The sequence below is a fragment of the Hibiscus syriacus genome, unplaced genomic scaffold (genome assembly GCF_006381635.1).
Source record: "Hibiscus syriacus cultivar Baekdansim isolate YM2019G1 unplaced genomic scaffold, ASM638163v2 tig00110548_pilon, whole genome shotgun sequence".
Classification (NCBI taxonomy): Eukaryota; Viridiplantae; Streptophyta; class Magnoliopsida; order Malvales; family Malvaceae; genus Hibiscus; species Hibiscus syriacus.
The window spans coordinates 4,434,798-4,456,470 of NW_024062775.1; the positions used below are offsets into that span (position 1 = coordinate 4,434,798).

Here is a 21,673-nt window from a genome sequence, read left to right on the forward strand (position 1 = left end):
GCTTGGTCAAATATACATTCCAATAATCTTTTATTCCTTTAACCAAACACGATAATCTTACATTCTTACTAAATCAACCAAACACAAAATACAACATTTTCCGTAATCATATTTCCTGATAATCTTTTATTTCCACTGGTAATCTTACATTCCATGAATCAAACGCATCCTAAATTCAATTAGTATCTGCATCCACGTTTCTTCGGATGGAATTCCACTGAATTCTTGTCCCTTCTTCGGTTGTTTTAACGATGTTAAGGCAACCATAGAAAACACAAGTTGGCTGAGAGCTTTTGTTGAGTTTGAAGAAGAAGAAAAATGGAGAACTTGTCTCGAAGTAGCAAAGCATCTCAGCGTCATTCCTCTACTCCATTGAAGCACAGGCGGAGCGGTTATGAGCCATCGGATACAGAGACTGAATGGCAAGAACATGACAATTTGTCAAGAAGCATTAGCCCTTTGAAACTCAGCCGAAGACTTTCTTCAAAGGTTGAATATGACAATGGATCTCCACCTAGAACCAGTCCCCTTCCAAGGAGACACAACAGCAAGTCTCCTTACAGGCCAAGGAGAGATGACGGTCGAATGTTAGCCCCTTGTCGAAGTCAAAACGTGAGAGCCGGAGGCATGTATCTCCTTATAAACATGGTAGAGAGAAGCATAAATTGATTAATGAAATGGGAAATGGTGACGTAGCTGGCTTATAAGGAAGCAAACTGGTAGAACTCCGAAAAGAGATGAAATAGGAACGATCGAGCAGCTTCTTGAGGCTGGCAGAGGGAGCGAAAATTCAAACCATGGTCGTCGATCAGTGACTACATCACCAAGACAAAGAGAAGTCTCGCTGGTGAAACAACAAACAGTAGGTGGAATGAATGAAATGATTGCCAATACAAAGATTTCTAGAAGTCTCATGTATAATGCTTCTATGTTCGAAAGAACAGAGTCCATTTCGCCCGGCGATTATCTTCTTTTCTCGCGATGTTGTGCCCTCGGCAATGCAAAAGCATATCAATGAGTTTCCAATTAATGGAATCTTCAAAAACCAATTTCCTCCAAAGCCACCAAGGTTTGAACAAAAGGATTCTGCTTTCCATCAACAAATGGGAGCTAATGGATACATCAACCCAAATGCTCAAGGGTTCTCATCGAGCACTGGCTTATCAAGAACAACAATGACTTCCAGTTCAGCTGCTAACAGACATAGTAATGGTAAACTTAGCACTGTAAGTAGTAAGATAAGTGATAGCAGTGGGAAGAGTGGTAGTGTAAACTCAAGGAAGTTCACAACAAATAGACTAAAGGGCCAAAGTGAGGCCTGGTTTGCTTGTGTGATGAGACGAGGACCCTGCAGGACCTCAAGGAAATCACCAGAAAAGCAAGACGTTAACGAGGCCTCTTTCATTGGGAAGGCAATTGTAGTTGAAAAATAAGGCAATTTTGGGCTGATAAGTATCAACCAACTTCTTTGAATGGATTCACCTGTCACAAACAAGAACTCAGCTTCTGAAGCAACTTGTAAGTCCTTTGTTCCTTACTCAATTTCTCATCTACCGCACATGCGGACGTTCAATCGTAATATGTAAAGATATTCCCTAATGGTCTGTTGCACCTTTTAGGCATCCCATGAAACTTGTCCTAATATATTGTTCAAAGGACCATCTGGTTCTGGAAAAAGGGCACTAACAATGGCTTTCCTGCGAGAACTATATGGCGACCCGAGTTGGAATGTATGTCCCTAGCAATTTCTAAAAGACTACCAGATTGTTGTTGACATTTTAGAACTGTTTAGAGCAGTGAACTCAAAGCCAATAAAGTTGAGTGTTTATTTCAGTTATAGTGCTTTATGACTTTGAAAAGGCACCAGAAAATATTCATCACCTGATAAAATGGATTATGGACCGTCATTCGGATTCTTGTAAATTCATACTCTGCTGTGAAGATGACATAGATATCCTGGAATCAGTAACCAAAAGCTGCAAAGTTATAAAAGATGATGCCCCAGTAACACATGAAGTAAGTATTCTTATACTTTGGCAGTGTAATTTTTCCTCAAGATGGAGTATTGCAGTATGATCGAAATTCAATCGTGACGACAAGGGGTAAACGTTAGTTTTCATGCAAATAGATGAGACCGATACCGGTCATGGGAAGATTTTCTGGTTAAACCATTTGTGACAATGGTTCGGCTAAGTTAGGTTGTCGTAACCGGTTTTCGTCCGGGCACGAAATATTAAATTTGGCGGGGAAATTGATGTGAATAAATAATTTTGAAAATAATTTGTGAGTCGCCATCGACCTTTTGGATCAGGTAGGTCGAATACCTAAAAAATTTTCTTTTAAAAGAGTTTTAAAAAAACATCAATTAAAAAAATGAACTGATCTGCGTTTTATAACCAAAAATTCGTTCTTAATAATAAAAAGGGATTCGTGGTCGGTTACGTTTAGGAAAGGATTAGCACCCCTACAACGCCCAAAATTGGTACTTTTTAATTATAAATTGTCTCTATTATTAAAATTATAAAAATTCAAAAATATATTTAATTTATAATCCTATTATTTCAAAATTATATATAAAAAAATATTTATTTATTTAAAATATCAGAAAAGAACTTCTAAGTGCCTTAAGACAGCTCTTTTCTTTGATATTGATAAATATTAATTTAAATAATATTGTTTAAAAAATATCAGAATAGGACATCCAGTTGTATTAAGACTGTCCTTTTCTTCGATATTAAAAATAAACATTAAAAAAAATTTATTCCAGATTTATTATATATATATTTATGAATACATAAAAATATTTAAAAATATAAACAAATAAAATTAAAACAATAAAAATACCACTAAAACAATATATTTTAAAAGCAATAAAATAAATGAAAACTTATAAATTAAATGACTAAATTATAGTAAAATTAAAAACTTGATTCAATATTAATCAAAGTATTAGGGATTAAACATGCTATTTCTTTATTTTATTTATTTAGTGACTAAAATAAAATTATCTAAAATTCGGATATTATAATAAAATAAATTAAAAATATAAACTAAGGATTAAAATATTATTTATTAAAATTAAGGGATTAAATCTGCTATTTATCCTAAATATATTATTTTAATATAAAGGACTAAAATGAATAAAATTAAAATTAAAGAACCAAATTAAAAGGATTATAAATTTGATTTAGTGACTAAAATGTAAAGTTTACAAATTGGGATGACTGCGGACGTGGTTTAACTATTCTATAATTACGCGCATAGTCCTTCCCGAAACGACGTCGTTCGGGAAGGCCTATATATGGTCCAAAACCGGCTGGCCCGAAGGGCCAGCCTTCATTTTTTTCATTTCTGTTCTCTCTCTAACTGAGAGAGAACAATTTTCTCTGCCTTCTCTCTAGCTTCCCTCATCGGAGGGAAGCCGGTCACCGGTCGGCCACCGTGTGCCGCCGTGAATGCAACCGTCGGCCACCGCATTTGGTGGCCGGAAAAATTTATTTTCACCCTAATAGATAGATCGGACCGTCCTAAGGACGGTCCCGATGTTCTTTTCCCTTAAAAAGCTCCTAATAGGAGCGAATCTACAAAAATACCTTCGATATTTCGAAGGTTCTGACGAGATCCGGTGGTCGAGGCTTCTTCGGTAAGTTTCTTTCCTTCCTTTTCCTTCTGTTTTTGGTTGCTGGATGTTTGACTGAGATCGTTGGTTTAGTAGTTTTTTTTTTCTTTCTCTGGTTTTTTTTTTCTGTCTTTGTTCTCTCTTTTTTTCTATTTCCGTCTCTGCCTCTGTCCCTTGGTTTTTCTGCTTGCAGATGGGGTGATGGCTTTATAGCCATCACCGGTGTTCGTCTCAGACCGGTCCGAAGAATGCTCTTTGGTGAGTCACCGGACTCCCAGTGGTGACTCACCGTTTGGGGGAGACGTGTGCGGCTACGGCCAGCCTTCTGGACTCTTTGGTAGACGTGGTGGAGGCTGGAACGTTGGTGTGGCGGTGAAGGCTTCTGGAAGCAGCGGCGGCGGCGCTGGGACGTGTCCCTAGGGTATAGATACCCTAGGGTTTCCTCTGGCAAACTGTGGACCGTTGGATCAAACCAGATCCAACGGCTGGAATTGAAGATGGCGGCTGAGGAAATTAGGGTTAGGAAACCCTAACTGGAACCCCAGATGTTTAGGGTTTCTGGTTTAATCTGGACCGGTTCTAGTTTGTTTGTAACTGGGCCGGTCCAGTTGTAATTGGTCTGTAATTATTTATTTATAGATTATTTAATATATTTAATAATAATAATAATAATGATAATAATAATAATAATAATAATAATAATAATATAATAATAATAATAATAATAATATGGTAAAAAATTATTATCTTCAGCTGCCCCTCTTTGCTCATTCTGTGTTAACAAGAATAGGGCAAAGATGAAAAGATAATAAAAATTTTTATCCATTTGGCTTCACTTGATTATAATGGAGATATTGAATAAATTCTTCTCTTTCTTCAGATGAATTCTTCTCATTATGAACTTTCTGCTGGGGATGATGATCCATCAAATGATGAATTCAAGCAAAAGATTGAACAAGTTCTTCTCATTATGAACTTCTTCTTCCTTCTTCAGATGACGAGTTCTTCTCATTATGAACTCTACCTGGCAATGTTGATCCATCAAATGATGAATTCAAGCAAAAGATTGAACAAGTTCTTCTTATTATGAACTTCTTCTTCCTTCTTCAGATGAGTTCTTCTCATTATGAACCTTCTCTGGAAAAGATAATCCATCAATTTGATGAATTCAGAAAAAAGGTTGAACAAATTCTTCTCATTATGAACTTCTTCTTCCTTCTTCAGATGGGTTCTTCTCATTATGAACCTTCTCTGGAAAAGATAATCCATCAATTTGATGACTTCAGAAAAAAGGTTGAACAAATTCTTCTCATTATGAACTTCTTCTTCCTTCTTCAGATGACGTCTTCTCATTATGAACTTCTCTGGAAAAGCTGATCCATCAAATGATGGATTCAGGTAAAAGGTTGAACAAATTCTTCTCATTATGAACTTCTTCTTCCTTCTTCAGATGAGTTCTTCTCATTATGAACTTCTCTGGAAAAGCTGATCTTTCAAATGATAGATTTGAATCTTTGCTAAAATCTTTGAAATTCCTGTTAGAAATTCAACAAGAATAAAATGAATGAAAATGCATCTATTTTTGCAAATGCCTAAATATGATGCATGAATATTAAGTTGTTTGATTTCAGACTGGTGAATTGAGTATTTCTTCAATTGTAAAAACCCAATATATCAGTCTTCTTCAAATCAAAGAATCTATCATCTTTGACAAATGTAGATGTAGATATAATGTCACAAAACCTCTTGAGAATAAAACTCAATAGTATAAACTCTTGAAAAGCTTGCATTCAGGCAACATGTTGATTCTGATAACAACTCATCTGATTATGAAGTGACCTTTCAAGATGATTTCACAGATATCGATAGTTCTTTTAATACCGAGAAATCTTGAATTCTGATTCTGATGAGGAAAATAAACTCAATAGTATGACTAAGGCTGCTGATGTACTTCTTCTAGTAAAAGATAGGAAGTCATTATGCAATGATCCCAATTACAAGCAAAGGCAAAACTTGGGCTATGATTTTTGAAAAGGAAGAAGCAGAAGAAACTTGAAAATAAGCTTCTTAATGAAGATGATCATGCAGTTCATCTTTCAATTCCAACGATCGGTTCTGGGGTTCCTACTGAATCAGATCAGATAACTCAAAGAACACTTCCAGAAGATGCTATGAACACATTCATGTTCCGAATTCAATGATTGGTTCTGCCAAACCAGATCAGATAACTCAAAGAACACTTCCAGAAGATACTATTGGCAAATTCATCTTCTAAACTCACTGATTGTTCTGTCCAACCAGATCAGATAACTCAAAGAACACTTCCAGAAGATGCTATTGGCAAATTCATCTTCTAAATTCACTGATTGGTTCTGCCAAACTAGATCAGATAACTCAAAGAACACTTCCAGAAGATGCTATTGACAAATTCATCTTCTAAACTCAATGATTGTTCTGTCCAACCAGATCAGATAACTCAAAGAACACTTCCAGAAGATGCTATTGGCAAATTCATCTTCTAAATTCACTGATTGGTTCTGCCAAACCAGATCAGATAACTCAAAGAACACTTCCAGAAGATGCTATTGACAAATTCATCTTCTAAATTCACTGATTGTTCTGTCCAACCAGATCAGATAACTCAAAGAACACTTCCAGAAGATGCTATGAACACATTCATCTTCTAAACTCAATGATTGTTCTGCCAAACCAGATCAGATAACTCAAAGAACACTTCCAGAAGATGCTATTGACAAATTCATCTTCTAAACTCAATGATTGTTCTGTCCAACCAGATCAGATAACTCAAAGAACACTTCCAGAAGATGCTATTGGCAAATTCATCTTCTAAATTCACTGATTGGTTCTTCCAAACCAGATCAGATAACTCAAAGAACACTTCCAGAAGATGCTATTGACAAATTCATCTTCTAAACTCAATGATTGTTCTGTCCAACCAGATCAGATAACTCAAAGAACACTTCCAGAAGATGCTATTGGCAAATTCATCTTCTAAATTCACTGATTGGTTCTGCCAAACCAGATCAGATAACTCAAAGAACACTTCCAGAAGATGCTATTGACAAATTCATCTTCTAAACTCAATGATTGTTCTGTCCAACCAGATCAGATAACTCAAAGAACACTTCCAGAAGATGCTATTGGCAAATTCATCTTCTAAATTCACTGATTGGTTCTGCCAAACCATATCAGATAACTCAAAGAACACTTCCAGAAGATGCTATTGACAAATTCATCTTCTAAACTCAATGATTGTTCTGTCCAACCAGATCAGATAACTCAAAGAACACTTCCAGAAGATGCTATTGGCAAATTCATCTTTCATTTAATTGTTTGGACTAGGATATCACTATGCTTATTTGATGTAGAGCCAGAATTTGTAGATTCAAAGTATTTCCATGTTATTACACTGAAAAGGGCTATATTCATAATTCTGCCAATTAAGAACAGAGTTTCTCTTATTCTGCTTCCTCCATGTGCTGATGCTTTTCCATTGACAAAGAAATAATGGCCTTCTTGGAATCCAAGAACAAAGTTGAATTGTTTATAAACATGTACAGGAAGTGCCAAATTGACAGAAAGGATCTGTAAGGTTCTTGAAGCTTATGTCAATGAGCCACTTTCGAGTATCGAAAAGTATGTTCTTGATGAGTGCTGAAAATGGAATCTAGTATGGGTTGGAAGGAATAAAGTTGTTCCACTTGAACCTGATGAAGTGGAAATGTTTCTAGGTTTCCTAAAAACCCTACACAAGGATCTGTATAGAGATATGTTTCCCAGTAATATCAATGTCTTGTTTCTTTTTGCTGGAATCAAAGTTACAAAGGTTGCCTTCTACTGTCTTAGTATATCTTTGAAAACAGATGTGCAAGAACTGAATGGTGATCGGTTGGAGCAATTGATGAGTAGATTTGGCGGATTCGACCTTGTTGTCGGTAGCACCACTTGTAACAATCTTGATGTTCATGGCTTTAAGCTAGTGATGATTTTCCTACTTTGTATTCCATGTATTTAAAAGTATTAACATAAAGTGATATTCAGAAATCTTTAAATTATTTCAAAATTATGTTAATTCAATAGAAAAGAATAAATTGAATTTCCAAAAATAAATTGACTCTCAAATAAATTGAACTTGAAATAAATAGAATTGTATTCAAAATTTTGGCAAGCATAAGAATAATAAAAATTCAAATGTCTCAACAAATTATAAGCATAAGTATTTCTTAAATTAATCAAGTTGACACAATTTAGAGTAATGATGTAAGCTTTTGTCTGGAAGATCTCAAACGTTGTCAAAATGCTTGTGGATGTGAAGTTTCTTCCAAACTGTCAAAATCTTAAGAGAGTTCAATTGCTAGATGCCTAATATCAACCTGCATTTGAGCCGCCTTTTCAGGTTTTCAACTCAAATCCTCCTTTGGTTACAAGATGCCCTTTGCGGGTTTTCACCTTGACCCTCCTTTTCTTTTTCTTTTCTCTTTCCTTTTTTTTCTTTTCTTCTTTTCTTCAAGCATAATATTTCTTGACAGAATCCGAGTTTATTGGATTTCTCAGAATTTTTCCATCCATTTCTGCCAAGATCAACGCTCCTCCGGAAAAGGCCTTTTTCACAACGTATGGCCCTTCCCAATTAGGCATCCATTTCCCACGGAAATCTTTATGTATAGGCAAAATCTTTTTTAGTACTAGATCACCCTCTTGGAATTCTCTTGGATGTACTTTTTTGTCATGAGACTTCATCATCCGTTCTGATACATTCCATGGCAAATAGCTTTCAATCTTTTCTCCTCAATAAGGTTCAATTGATCAACTCTAGCTTGGATCCATTCAGATTCATCCAATTTGTTTCTCTCAATATTCGAAGCGATGGAATCTCAACTTCAATTGGTACGACTGCTTCCATTCCGTAGACTAGAGAAAACGGTGTTGCCCCAGTAGATGTTCGAACAGTAGTTATGCGTATAGAGCAAAAGGTAACTTCTCGTGCCAATCTTTGTAAGTTTCAGTGGTCTTTGTAATGATTCTCTTGATTTCTTATTTGCTGCTTCAACTGCCCCATTCATCTTTGGACGATATGCCACTGTGTTTGATTTTAAACTGTGCACAAAGTTCAGTCATCATTTTGTTGTTCAGGTTCAGAGCATTATCTGTAATGATCCTTTCTGGTAGGCCATACCGGCAAACTATCTCTTTCTTTATGAATTTGCAGACTGTGGACCTCTTAATATTGGTATATGAAGCAGCTTCAACCCATTTGGTAAAATAATCAATTGCCACAAGGATGAAACAATGTCCATTCGATGCTTTGTGTGATTGCCCAATGACATCTATTCCCCACATAGAAATGGCCAGGGTGCTGTCATTACATGTAAAGGAGATGGGGGTACATGAATCTTGTCTGCATATATCTGGCATTTATGACATTTCCTTGCATAATCAATGCAATCTGTGTACATAGTAGCCCAATAGTATCCATATCTCATTATTTTTCTGGCCATGGAAAGACCATTTGCATGTGTTCCACATATTCCACTATGTACTTCTTCAATGACGTTTCGAGCTTCGCGGGTATTTAAACATCTCAATAGCATTTGATCATTGCTTCTATACATAATCTCTCCATCAAGAAAATATCCAGCAGCCATTCTTCTCAAGGTTCTTTTATCAATTTCCGATGCATTTGGTGGATAACTTTGATTTTGATATATTGCAGGATCATGATACCATGGTTTACCATCTACCTCTTCTTCCACACTATAACAATGTGCAGGAATTTCATAAACTTGCATTTTGATTGGCATCATCAACTTTCTTAGTTGCTTGAAACATAGCAGCTAATGTAGCCAAAGCATCTGCCATTTGATTTTCTTCTCGAGGGAGATAATTGAAGGTAACTCTCTCAAATTCTTTTACTAATTCGAGTGTAAAATTTCGGTATTCCAACAATTTGGGATCTTTTGTTCTCACTCTCCTCGCAATTGATACACCACCAAAGATGAATCTCCATATATCTTGAGACATTTGATTTTTCTTTCTATAGCTGCTTTCAATCCCATGACACAAGCTTCATATTCTGCCATATTATTGGTGCAAAAGAACTCCAGTCTACTTGTAAAGGGATAATAAACATTTTCTGGAGAAATCAACACTGCCCCGATTCCTCGTCCCAAAGCATTAGATGCTCCGTCAAAATAAAGCTTTCAAGTTGCAAATTCATCATTTGTTCTGACTTCTTCATTCATGGATATGCACAACAAATCTTCATCAGGAAAATTGAAGTTCAAAGGCTGATAATCATTGATACACGACTGGCCAGAAAATCAGCTATGACACTTCTTTTTATCGCTTTTTGGTTGACATATATAATATCAAACTCAGATAATAACATCTGCCATCTAGCCATTCTGCCTGTCAAAGCTGGTGATTCCATTAAGAATTTCAAAGGATCAAGTTTTGATATCAACCAAGTAGTATGGTATAACATATATTGTCTGAGTCTTCGAGTAGCCCACACCAGGGCACAAAATAATTTGTATTGGTGGATATCGAACTTCACAATCAGTAAATTTCTTGCTCAGATAATAGATAGCTTTCTTTTCTTCCAGATTCATCATGCTGTCCTAGTACATCCCATCGAATTTTCGAAGACCGTCAAGTAGAGAATTAATGGTCTATCAGGCATTGGTGATACTAAAATTGGGGCATTGGATAAATATTTCTTAATAATATCCAAAGTTTCTTGACATTCTTCATTCCAGACTTCAGGGTTGTTCTTTCGAAGTAATTTGAACACTGGATCACATTTGTCAGTTAATTGAGAAATGAACCGAGATATATAATTTAATCTTCCCAAAAAGCCTCAAACTTCTTTTTTGTATTGGGTGGTGGAAGATCTTGAATTGCTTTGACTTTATCTGGAATCTCGATTCCTTTTTGCTGACTACAAATCCCAAAAGCTTCCCGGAAGTTACCCCAAAAGTGCATTTTGCGGGGGGGCTTTAATTGATATTTCCTCAATCTCTGGAAAAGCTTTCTCAGATTTTGAATATGTTCTTCTTCAGTTCGGGATTTGGCAATCATGTCATCTACATACTTCAATCTCTTTGTGCATCATGTCATGAAAACAAAGTTACCATGGCTCTTTGATATGTTGCCCCTGCATTTTTCAATCCAAATGGCATCACTTTATAACAGAATGTGCCCCACATGGTTACAAATGTTGTTTTTCCATGTCTTCAGGATTCATTTTATCTGATTATATCCTGAAAATCCATCCATAAATGAAAACCATGAATGTCATGCAGTATTGTCCACCAATGTGTCTATGGGGTAATGGAAAACTATCTTTTGGACTAGCTTTGTTGAGATCTGTAATCCACACACATTCGAACTTTCCCATTTTTCTTTGGTACGGGAACAATGTTGGCTACCCATTCTGGGTATTTAGCTGCCTGTAGGAAACCTGCATTGATTTGTTTCATCACTTCTTCTTTGATTTGCAACAAACATTTCTGGCCTCATTCGTCTGAGCTTTTGTTGGATTGGTTTATATTCTGGATTTATTGGAAGCTTGTGTATTACTATATCTGTGCTTAAACCGGGCATATCTTGATAAGACCATGCAAAGATATCTTTGACTCTTGAAGGAGATTTATCAATTCTTGTTTTATCTGGACTGTCAGAGTGGTACCAATTTTCACCTCTTTTATTTCTTCATCTGTTCCCAAATTCACAGTCTCAACCTCTTCTTTGTGGGGTAGAATTTGTTTGTCTTCTTTTTCTACCAATCTTAATAGTTCAGTAGGAATATCACATTCCAGTTCATTCTCACAACCATTGATTTCTTCCAGACATATAGGCTGCTCTAAATTTATCACTGGATTAAATTTAGGAATACACATGCTATTAACACGGTGACACCTGCAAATTTAAGACATATTTCCGAAAGAATATAGTAAATTTATGAAATAAATGTAATAAAATGTAAAGAATGATTGCCATCTAAAAATTTTAAAGAAAATTTCTTATATTTAACATAATTTCTTTTACAAGATAACAAAAAGTTTTTCATATTTTTGAGCTAAACATAAAGATTAGTTCTGAATATTACTCTGCATTAATATTAAAAACTATAGGAAGATCTTCAGTGGTCCAATTGGTGAGTGTTTCTCCAGGAAGACATGGTCGAATCCTATCCAAGTATTTGCCAGTTTTGTTGTCATTCATGATCATGTTGATAAATAATCCATTCATAGCTTCTTCAACTATGTCTTGATCTTTCGTCAACTTCTCTTCTTTAAAGGCTTCAACAAGCTGCTGTTCTACATTAATTGTTCCCCCTGATCTGAATGTTGTCTTCAAATGTGGGAAAGACATGTATTTCCAAAGGATTTCTCCCCCTTTCAATTTTGCCTTTCTGTCTTCACATCTTCTTTTCATCTCTTTGTTCTTTTGCTGAAGATTGGGTTTAAACCCTAGCCCAAAACGGTCTTTTTTCATCTTTATACTGATAGGAACTGAAATCCCTTGAATACTCTTTCCTAGACCTTTCCCAGCTTTAGCTCCGATGCCTAAAGTTTGTTGTACCGTCATCTTGGTGCAATCAGACAATCTGGGATATAGAATTTTGCTTCCTTCTGCAATAAAGGTTGCATTTACAAATTCAAGAGCTCGAAAAGAGCATTCAAGAGCCTCATCATTGGTGTCGATATATGGAACATCGCTTGTTATAGACGCAATGATTTCTTCTTCAGCACTGACGCATATTAGTTGTCCATCAACAACAAATTTCAATTTTTGATGTAATGAAGAAGGAACGGCTCCTGCTGAATGAATCCATGGCCTCCCTAATAGACAATTATATGTGGGGTGGATGTCCATCACCACAAAGTCAATATTGTACACGACTGGACCGATTAACAACGGTATTTCCATTTTCCCAAGCACTTCTTTTTGAGTACCATCAAATGCGTACCACATTCTGATAACTCTTCAGTGTGATTGATCCAGAGGCATTCTTTGAAGTGTAACTAGAGGCATCAAGTTGAGAGCGGATCCATTGTCAATCAATACTCCTGGCAACACATGACCATGACAATGTGTTGTGATGTTCAAAGCTTTTACTGACCCCATTCGCCTTCGGCATTTCATCATCTGTGAACGTTATGTAATTGTCAGCGGCTATATGTCCCACAATTCTGTCAAGTTATTGAGGGATATATCTTCGGGGATAAATGTTTGATTGAGGATTTTCATCAAAGCATTTCTATGCGCTTCTGAATTCATCAATAGATCAAGAATAGAAATTCTCGCTTGTTGTTTGTGTAGTTGTTCAACCACACTATACTCACTATGTTTCAAAAATTTCAAAAATTCTTGAGCTTGTTTTTCTGTCACAGGCTCATTAAATGCTGGAAGGGATTTATCCTCAAATACCTTCTGAGGTATTGCCATGGTTTTTCCTTTTGCTTTCACTTGTTCTGAAGCATTGGATGTTTCGGGATAGTAACATCTCCCACTTCTTGTAAAGAAACCGACCCGCTCACTGCTTCAGACGTCGATGTTGTACTCAGGCTTTGTATTTTCTCTGTTTTTTCTAAAGAAACATGTCCTCCTACCATTGAAACATTGGTAGTATAATTCCAAGGTACCCTGCGGGTATCTTTATATGGAAATGGTAGAGGAGTGGTGATAACTACTTTCGGCTTTATTGGTACAGGAATCATCGTAGATGATTTCACATTAATGATCACAGGCTCATTTATTCTTTGACTTGGTTTAGAATCCTCTGATGAGCAAACATCATCTTCTTTTTTTCCTGGTTCTTCTTCAAAGAATTCTATTTCTCTATTGTTCATCAATTTCTGCACCAAATCCCTAAACTTAGGACATAGTTGAATTTTATGCCCTTTCTCCTGATGATATTCACAATAATTCTTGCCTTCATTCTTCTTTGGCCTGAATTGTTGTGGAATTATACCGGCTAAAGAGAGTTGTTGGAATATCCAAACAAACGGAGATTTAATTTCAGAAATGTCAGTTTTTGCTTTCTTTCTGTTCTCTTCCTGAATTACATTCACGTTTTTATCTCCATGATTTGGCAATGGATGATTTGATGCAGATGGTGTATTGAATTCCAACTTCCCAGTGTTGATCAAATTTTGAACCACCCTTTTGAATGCTAAACAGTTTTCAATAGAATGACCTGTAATTCCTTCATGGTAACACAGTGTGCCTTGTATCATACCAAGGAGGGAATGGTGGTTGCATGGGAACCAAGGGATAAGGCCGTAACATTGCTTTTAACAGCGAATCATAGATCTCTGCATACGGTAGGTAGAGGTGTAAAAGACAACCTTTCATTTTCCTTTCGAGATCCTCTGGACTCTGCTCGATTAGTGTTTGTTTCCTCTTTCTTAACCCTTGGCTGGGTTATTGTAACACTTTTCGATGAATCTTTGCTGTAAGAATTGGCATTGTTGACTTCATTCTCCTTTTTCCGGTACGTAGGTCTTTTGGAACTAGACCCATCATTTGATTCAATCTTGCCGCTTTTCAAGACATTTTCAATTAATTCTCCAGAATGACCAAATCTGCAAAATTTCTGGTTGCATTCCCCATCAGATGGTTTAGATAAGGAGCCTTTAATGTATGGACAAACATTACTGTGGCCTCTTTTTCTGACAAAGGTGGTTGAACTTGGGCCGCAGTGTCACGCCATCTCTGGGCATACTGTCTGAATTTCATTATTTTTTCTCCAAGTTTTGGAGAGTCCATCTATCAGGGACCATGTCTGTTACATGGCGATACTGCTCTAAAAATGCTTTAGCCAAATCTTTCCAGGATCTAATGTTGGCTTTGGTCAATTGAGTATACCATTTTAAAGCCGGTCCTGTCAAACTATCCTGGAAGCAGTGAATTAACAATTTCTCGTCCTTCACATATCCTGCCATTCTTCGACAAAACATAGTAATGTGGGATGAAGGGCATGTAGTACCATCATATTTATCAAATTCAGGAGCTTGAAACTTGATGGGAAGGATTAGGTCTGGAACCAAACTCAACTCACTAGCGTCAAACCCATAGAATGATTCAGTTATTTCCACAGATTTCACTCGTTCTTCTAAGCTCTTGATCTGTCTGGTCAGCTCTTCATTTACTTTTTGTTTCTCATTCAGCTCATTCAAATCTGGGATCAAATGCTCAGTATTAAGATCCCCTATTTTCACATCGGATATAAGCAGATTTTTGCTTGAAGATGCATGATCCACTTGTTGATCTTCATGTGGTTTGACTTCTTGTAATGCAGATGTATGAGCATTGATTTGTATAGGTGTAGTACCAGAATGATAAATTGGTTCTGGTGGAAAACCTAGAGGATACATAGATTCTTGATCAAAAGATACAGGATTTTCAGGCATTTTTCCAATAATAGCCTGCCTTTTAAACATATCCTCTATTTTCTTAATCATACTGTCTTGTGAATTTGCAATACTAGCTTCAATTTTTCCAACTTCATTCTCATTCTTCTTGTTCTTTATGATGCTGTTCCTCAATACGCTGTATTTTATCCTCCATAATTCTTAGTAGCTTGTCTAGTACCGTAGTGATTTAGTATTTCTCTTTTGGCCAGAGTAACTGCGATTGAAAAATCTTTTAATATTATTTTTTCAAATTTTAATTAATGAATTTTACTTAATAAATATAATTCATAGCGAAAATTATGAAGTGAATGATGAATGTATGCAAAATGCATGTATAAAACATTGATCCCAAAAAGTTAACTGTCATAGAACAACTTTCATCGGCATACAAAAGTTTCTTATAATAGTTCATAACTACAGATAAGGCGTAGCTTTCCTATTAAGCTCTAATTTCTTTCATTAACCATGACACCTTCTTTCCGCACTTAGAAACTGGATCAACATGATGCTCAATTTTGGCTTCAACAGCTAGTTCCCAACATATCTAGCAACTTCGCTCATTTGTACCATGGCCTCGAACACCATATTGCTTCTTTCTTCACTTCTTTCGACATAGAACTCAGTTGACTTTTGCCATTGTTCATTCGTCCCTTCAAGAGTTTGCTCTAACTCAGTGATTCTGACTTGACAATTGTGCATAATTTTTTCAAGATCTAATGCGTCTTCGCAGTGAAGCATTTTCTTCATTACTTTCTTTGAGATCATTAGGTCCTAGACGAACCTTTTCTTGAAACAATGATTCTTCAAGTTGCAAAATGTAAGCATTAAACTCTGAGTTTTTGTTTCTAGACTGATCCAGATATTCTTCCAGTTTGTTCGTGCTTCTTGCGTTCTTTGATTAAGCTGGATTTGAACATCTTGTTCTGCATCTTTGCATCCAATTGCTAGCCACTTCTTGTTCTACCTCAAGTTGGTGTTGAAATTTTTTCTTCTAATTCCCATTTTTCCTTTTCAATATTGGATTCTTTCATCTTTTGGCCTCTGACTTCAAGTTCAGCAATCAACTGGTTCATTTCAGATTCAAATCCTTGAACATGCTATTTTTCTCACCTTCAAACTTATTAAAGGTCATTCTTCATCTTCTAAATCTTTGGCTCGATCCCTTTCTCTATGCATTTCATTCATGATCGCGGTGTTCAGCCTTGTTTTATAATTCGCTCTCTTCTGTCGACCTCAAAATCTTCCATTTTTTGCTTTCCTTTCTCAAGGCTTTCGAGTAGACGGCTATTCTTTCCTTTCAGATCTTCAACTCGTCTTTTCTCGATGTTCAACTCTTTATTCATCTGTATTGTTGCTTGGCTTGATCCTGATGCTTTTCGGGATTTATATAACTCCTGGTAATTTTTCTGTAAGGCTCTGTACTCATCCTCACCTTTTTCTTTATCTTTTCTCAACATTGCACATTGTGTGATGAATGAAAGTCAATGTCAACCCCCAACATAGCTTTATCTTGTCATTTGCTCTAACTCTTTCGACCAGCCTTCTTTTGCTTCAAACTCAGCTCTCAAGATTTCAATCTCTGATGGAACCACCTTAATGCGATCTTCCATAGAAATATCCTCATTTTGATCTGGTAGAGGAATATTTTCGTTTTTTCTGACAGATCTCCAATCTTCATAATCAGGAGTTAACATTTCTTTTGCTGCTTTAGCTCGGATACAAAAAGTTGTTTTCCAAGCTGTAACGACTTCCATGATATTTCTTTTATAATTTTTGCTGTGGAATGCGAACTCAGATGACTGTAATCCAGCAGTGACAGGTACAAATTAACGACCTTCATACTGTCTTATAACCAGAAGTGGTGCATATCCAATTCCTCCCATAATCCGAGCAGCATTATCCAGTTGTAATCACCACACCTGTAAAAGAATTCCCTTTGTATTTGCCACAGGGCTCGCCAAACAACGTCATTGCTTTGCAGATTTCGAAAGGCATTAATCCACATATCTTTCTTAATTTCTTTCGGCCATTCCTGCTCTAGAAATTCTTTTAATGGTGAGTAATCCGTATTAAAGCGTCGGTATGAAACCTTTTCTGTCTTCCAGAAATGACTACGGATCCAAACATATAACAACTGGGTACATCCTGAGAATCGTCCACCTCCTAGCCTTCTACAAGCATTTAATGATCTGAAAGTCTCTGCTAGGATTGCAGAAGCAGGATTAATCTTTTTTGGCAGTTGTTCAAACAAATCTACCACTGCAGCTTCAACATATCCCAATACTTTTGGGAAGATGACCATACATACCCAGAGCAAATAAATCAAACCGTACTTTAATATCTGGATGACTCTGAATAAGTTCTTTAATGTTGGTCCAAGCAATGCCTTCGCTTTCGCCTTTTTGTTTTGTACGTGATGCCACCCATTCTTCTCGTACCCCGGCAATCTTTGCTAATTTAACTCGAAAGGGTTGAGTTTTAATTGACTTTGAATAGATTCGATTCTCCAAAACTCCATCTATATGTAGCAAAGTTGTGTATTCTTCAATAGTAGGGACCAAATCCTCTTTATTGAGAGTAAAGCAATTGTACCCTGGATTCCAGAATTGAATTAGGGCTCGGAGTAATTCATCATCAACTTCTACATAGAGCAAATATGGGATGTCTCCATAAGTCTGATAAAACTGCAATTTTTTGTTTGAATCCCAACTTTCCCAAATGCTTCGCAAATCTTGCATATCATTTCTTTTTAGTGAAACTGGAGTATAACTGGCCAAGTCAGATACATAATCATCCTGCAGACTGTCTCCTTCTTGTCTTGTAAGTCCTCAGCCCACTGTCTTACTGAGTTCAGAATTATTTGATTTGAAACTTTTCCATAGATGAAGGCTTTCTAATGAGACAATTAACACAAGGATCAATATCTTTTATCCTGTATGATGCTATGCAAACAAAAAAATAAAGAACACACAAAAAGAAAATAAATTAGTTTACATAATAAAGAAATTTAATACTAACATTTACATAAATATTCTTTATTTAAACATGCTTTTCTAAATTTAAATAATTTAAATAAACATGTAATTTAATTAATAAATAAATTAACAAGCCAGTCAAAATTCATTTCTCCTGTGTGTAAACCTATTTTGGACAAAATTTCGGCATGACTTCTGATCGGAAGATTTTCTAAGGTTCTTTATATGCAGGGTTTCAGATCTAAGAATCAAGGTACCCGAATTGTCCTTGTTAGTGCCCCCTTGGGTTGCTAACCCTCAATCCTAGTCCATCACAGACTAAAGTGGATCGAGTTCAATTCGAGGGGATACATTTCTCTATATCTGACACGGAGAATAAATTCTCACGAAGATATAGAGCATATGAACCCCAAAAGTTACTTGCTAGGTCTGACACGGAGAATAAATTCTCACGAAGACGTCGCTTTCACTCCCACTTAAAAGGGACAACTCAATTATAGAATTTTATGTTATGCAATGCAAGTGTTGTGTGTGAGGAGAAATATTCATACCTCTGACAGAAAAATAAATACTGAAATAAAATACTTGCAGAAATAAAACATATAAACATTATAAAAATAATAAATAAATAAAAAATTTGAAAAGAAAAAAAAATTAAATATATGAACTTTTAATTTTTTAATTAATAGAGACAATTTATAATTGATTTTAAAGTTTGACCGGTCCCCAGCAGAGTCGCCAAGCTGTCGTAACCGGTTTTCGTCCGGGCACGAAATATTAAATTTGGCGGGGAAATTGATGTGAATAAATAATTTTGAAAATAATTTGTGAGTCGCCATCGACCTTTTGGATCAGGTAGGTCGAATACCTAAAAATTTTCTTTAAAAGAGTTTTAAAAAAACATCAATTAAAAAAATGAACTGATCTGCGTTTTATAACCAAAAATTCGTTCTTAATAATAAAAAGGGATTCGTGGTCGGTTACGTTTAGGGAAGGATTAGCACCCCTACAACGCCCAAAATTGGTACTTTTTAATTATAAATTGTCTCTATTATTAAAATTATAAAAATTCAAAAATATATTTAATTTATAATCCTATTATTTCAAAATTATATATAAAAAAATATTTATTTATTTAAAATATCAGAAAAGAACTTCTAAGTGCCTTAAGACAGCTCTTTTCTTTGATATTGATAAATAATTAATAATATTGTTTAAAAAATATCAGAATAGGACATCCAGTTGTATTAAGACTGTCCTTTCTTCGATATTAAAAATAAACATTAAAAAAAATTTATTCCAGATTTATTATATATATATTAATACATAAAAATATTTAAAAATATAAACAAATAAAATTAAAACAATAAAAAATACCACTAAAACAATATATTTAAAAGCAATAAAATAAATGAAAACTTATAAATTAAATGACTAAATTATAGTAAAATTAAAACTTGATTCAATATTAATCAAAGTATTAGGGATTAAACATGCTATTTCTTTATTTTATTTATTTAGTGACTAAAATAAAATTATCTAAAATTCGGATATTATAATAAAATAAATTAAAAATATAAACTAAGGATTAAATATTATTTATTAAAATTAAGGGATTAAATCTGCTATTTATCCTAAATATATTTTAATATAAAGGACTAAAATGAATAAAATTAAAATTAAAGAACCAAATTAAAAGGATTATAAATTTGATTTAGTGACTAAAATGTAAAGTTTACAAATTGGGATGACTGCGGACGTGGTTTAACTATCTATAATTACGCGCATAGTCCTTCCCGAAACGACGTCGTTCGGGAAGGCCTATATATGGTCCAAAACCGGCTGGCCCGAAGGGCCAGCCTTCATTTTTCATTTCTGTTCTCTCTCTAACTGAGAGAGAACAAATTCTCTGCCTTCTCTCTAGCTTCCCTCATCGGAGGGAAGCCGGTCACCGGTCGGCCACCGTGTGCCGCCGTGAATGCAACCGCCGGCCACCGCATTTGGTGGCCGGAAAAATTTATTTTCACCCTAATAGATAGATCGGACCGTCCTAAGGACGGTCCCGGTGTTCTTTTCCCTTAAAAAGCTCCTAATAGGAGCGAATCTACAAAAATACCTTCGATATTTCGAAGGTTCTGACGAGATCCGGTGGTCGAGGCTTCTTCGGTAAGTTTCTTTCCTTCCTTTTCCCTTTGTTTTTGGTTGCTGGATGTTTGACTGAGATCGTTGGTTTAGTAGTTTTTTTCTTTCTCTGGTTTTTTTTTTTGTCTTTGTTCTCTCTTTTTTCTATTTCCGTCTCTGCCTCTGTCCTTGGTTTTTCTGCTTGCAGAGGGGGTGATGGGATATAGCCATCACCGGTGTTCGTCTCAGACCGGTCCGAAGAATGCTTTGGTGAGTCACCGGCTCCCAGTGGTGACTCACCGTTTGGGGGAGACGTGTGCGGCTACGGCCAGCCTTCTGGACTCTTTGGTAGACGTGGTGGAGGCTGGAACGTTGGTGTGGCGGTGAAGGCTTCTGGAAGCAGCAGCGGCGGTGCTGGGACGTGTCCCTAGGGTATAGATACCCTAGGGTTTCCTCTGGCAAACTGTGGACCGTTGGATCAAACCAGATCCAACGGCTGGAATTGAAGATGGCGGCTGAGGAAATTAGGGTTAGGAAATCCTAACTGGAACCCCAGATGTTTAGGGTTTCCGGTTTAATCTGGACCGGTTCTGGTTTGTTTGTAACTGGGCCGGTCCAGTTGTAATTGGTCTGTAATTATTTATTTATATAGATTTATTTAATATATATTTAATAATAATAATAATAATGATAATAATAATAATAATAATAATAATAATAATAATAATAATATGGGTGAAAAATTATTATCTTCATAGGTAATATGATTTGATCAAATAACTGTGACTGACTATTAACTTTGCAGATTATGGATGTACTTATTCAGATTGCAAGGAAAGAGGAGTTTGATCTATCGATGAATTTCGCTGCTAAGATTGCTGCCAAATCAAAGCAAGACTTGAGGGAAGCAATCATGGCTCTTGAAGCCTGCAAAGCACACAATTAAGAACTTGAAGCAAATCTCCCTAAATTTCCAGTAAATTTATGAAAGAAATCCATTTGTTGAGAGAAATATGCCAATGCAGCTATCCTTTCGCCGATGATCAACCAATTCCACTTGGATGGGAAGAGGCTCTGGTAGAACTTGCATCAGAAATCCTAGATGACCCATCACATTAAAGGTAAGTCTTTCAAACTATACAAACCTCAAAATGTTCTCTTGATTGAATGGATGTTGATTTCATCAGATTATTCATTGTACGGGCAAAGCTTCAAATGCTTCTTGATGAATTCGAAACCTTAGAACAAAAAAGTTACCAAGAATCTCTTGTTTTTTTTCTTTCTTTCTTTCTCATGTATGTTGTTTTCCCAACATGCAGAACCTGGTAGAACAAAATTTTTAAGCGAGTTAAAGCTGGTTTAAAAAGGGAACTCTATTACTGGCACGCTTACTATGTACGTTGCTTTCACTAATTTTAGTGACGGGCATAGAATTTTACGTTAAGGAAGACGTTTTAATAAAATTCAAAAATTAAAAAAAATTAATAAAAATATAAAAAATATATTTAAAATAT

The 21,673-nt window shown here is 35.7% G+C and overlaps 1 pseudogene; it reads left to right on the forward strand.

Annotated features, from left to right (window-relative positions):
- The first annotated feature begins 294 nt into the window (after positions 1 to 294).
- Positions 295 to 21,278, forward strand: LOC120130625 (annotated as a pseudogene).
- Positions 21,279 to 21,673: the final 395 nt, after the last annotated feature.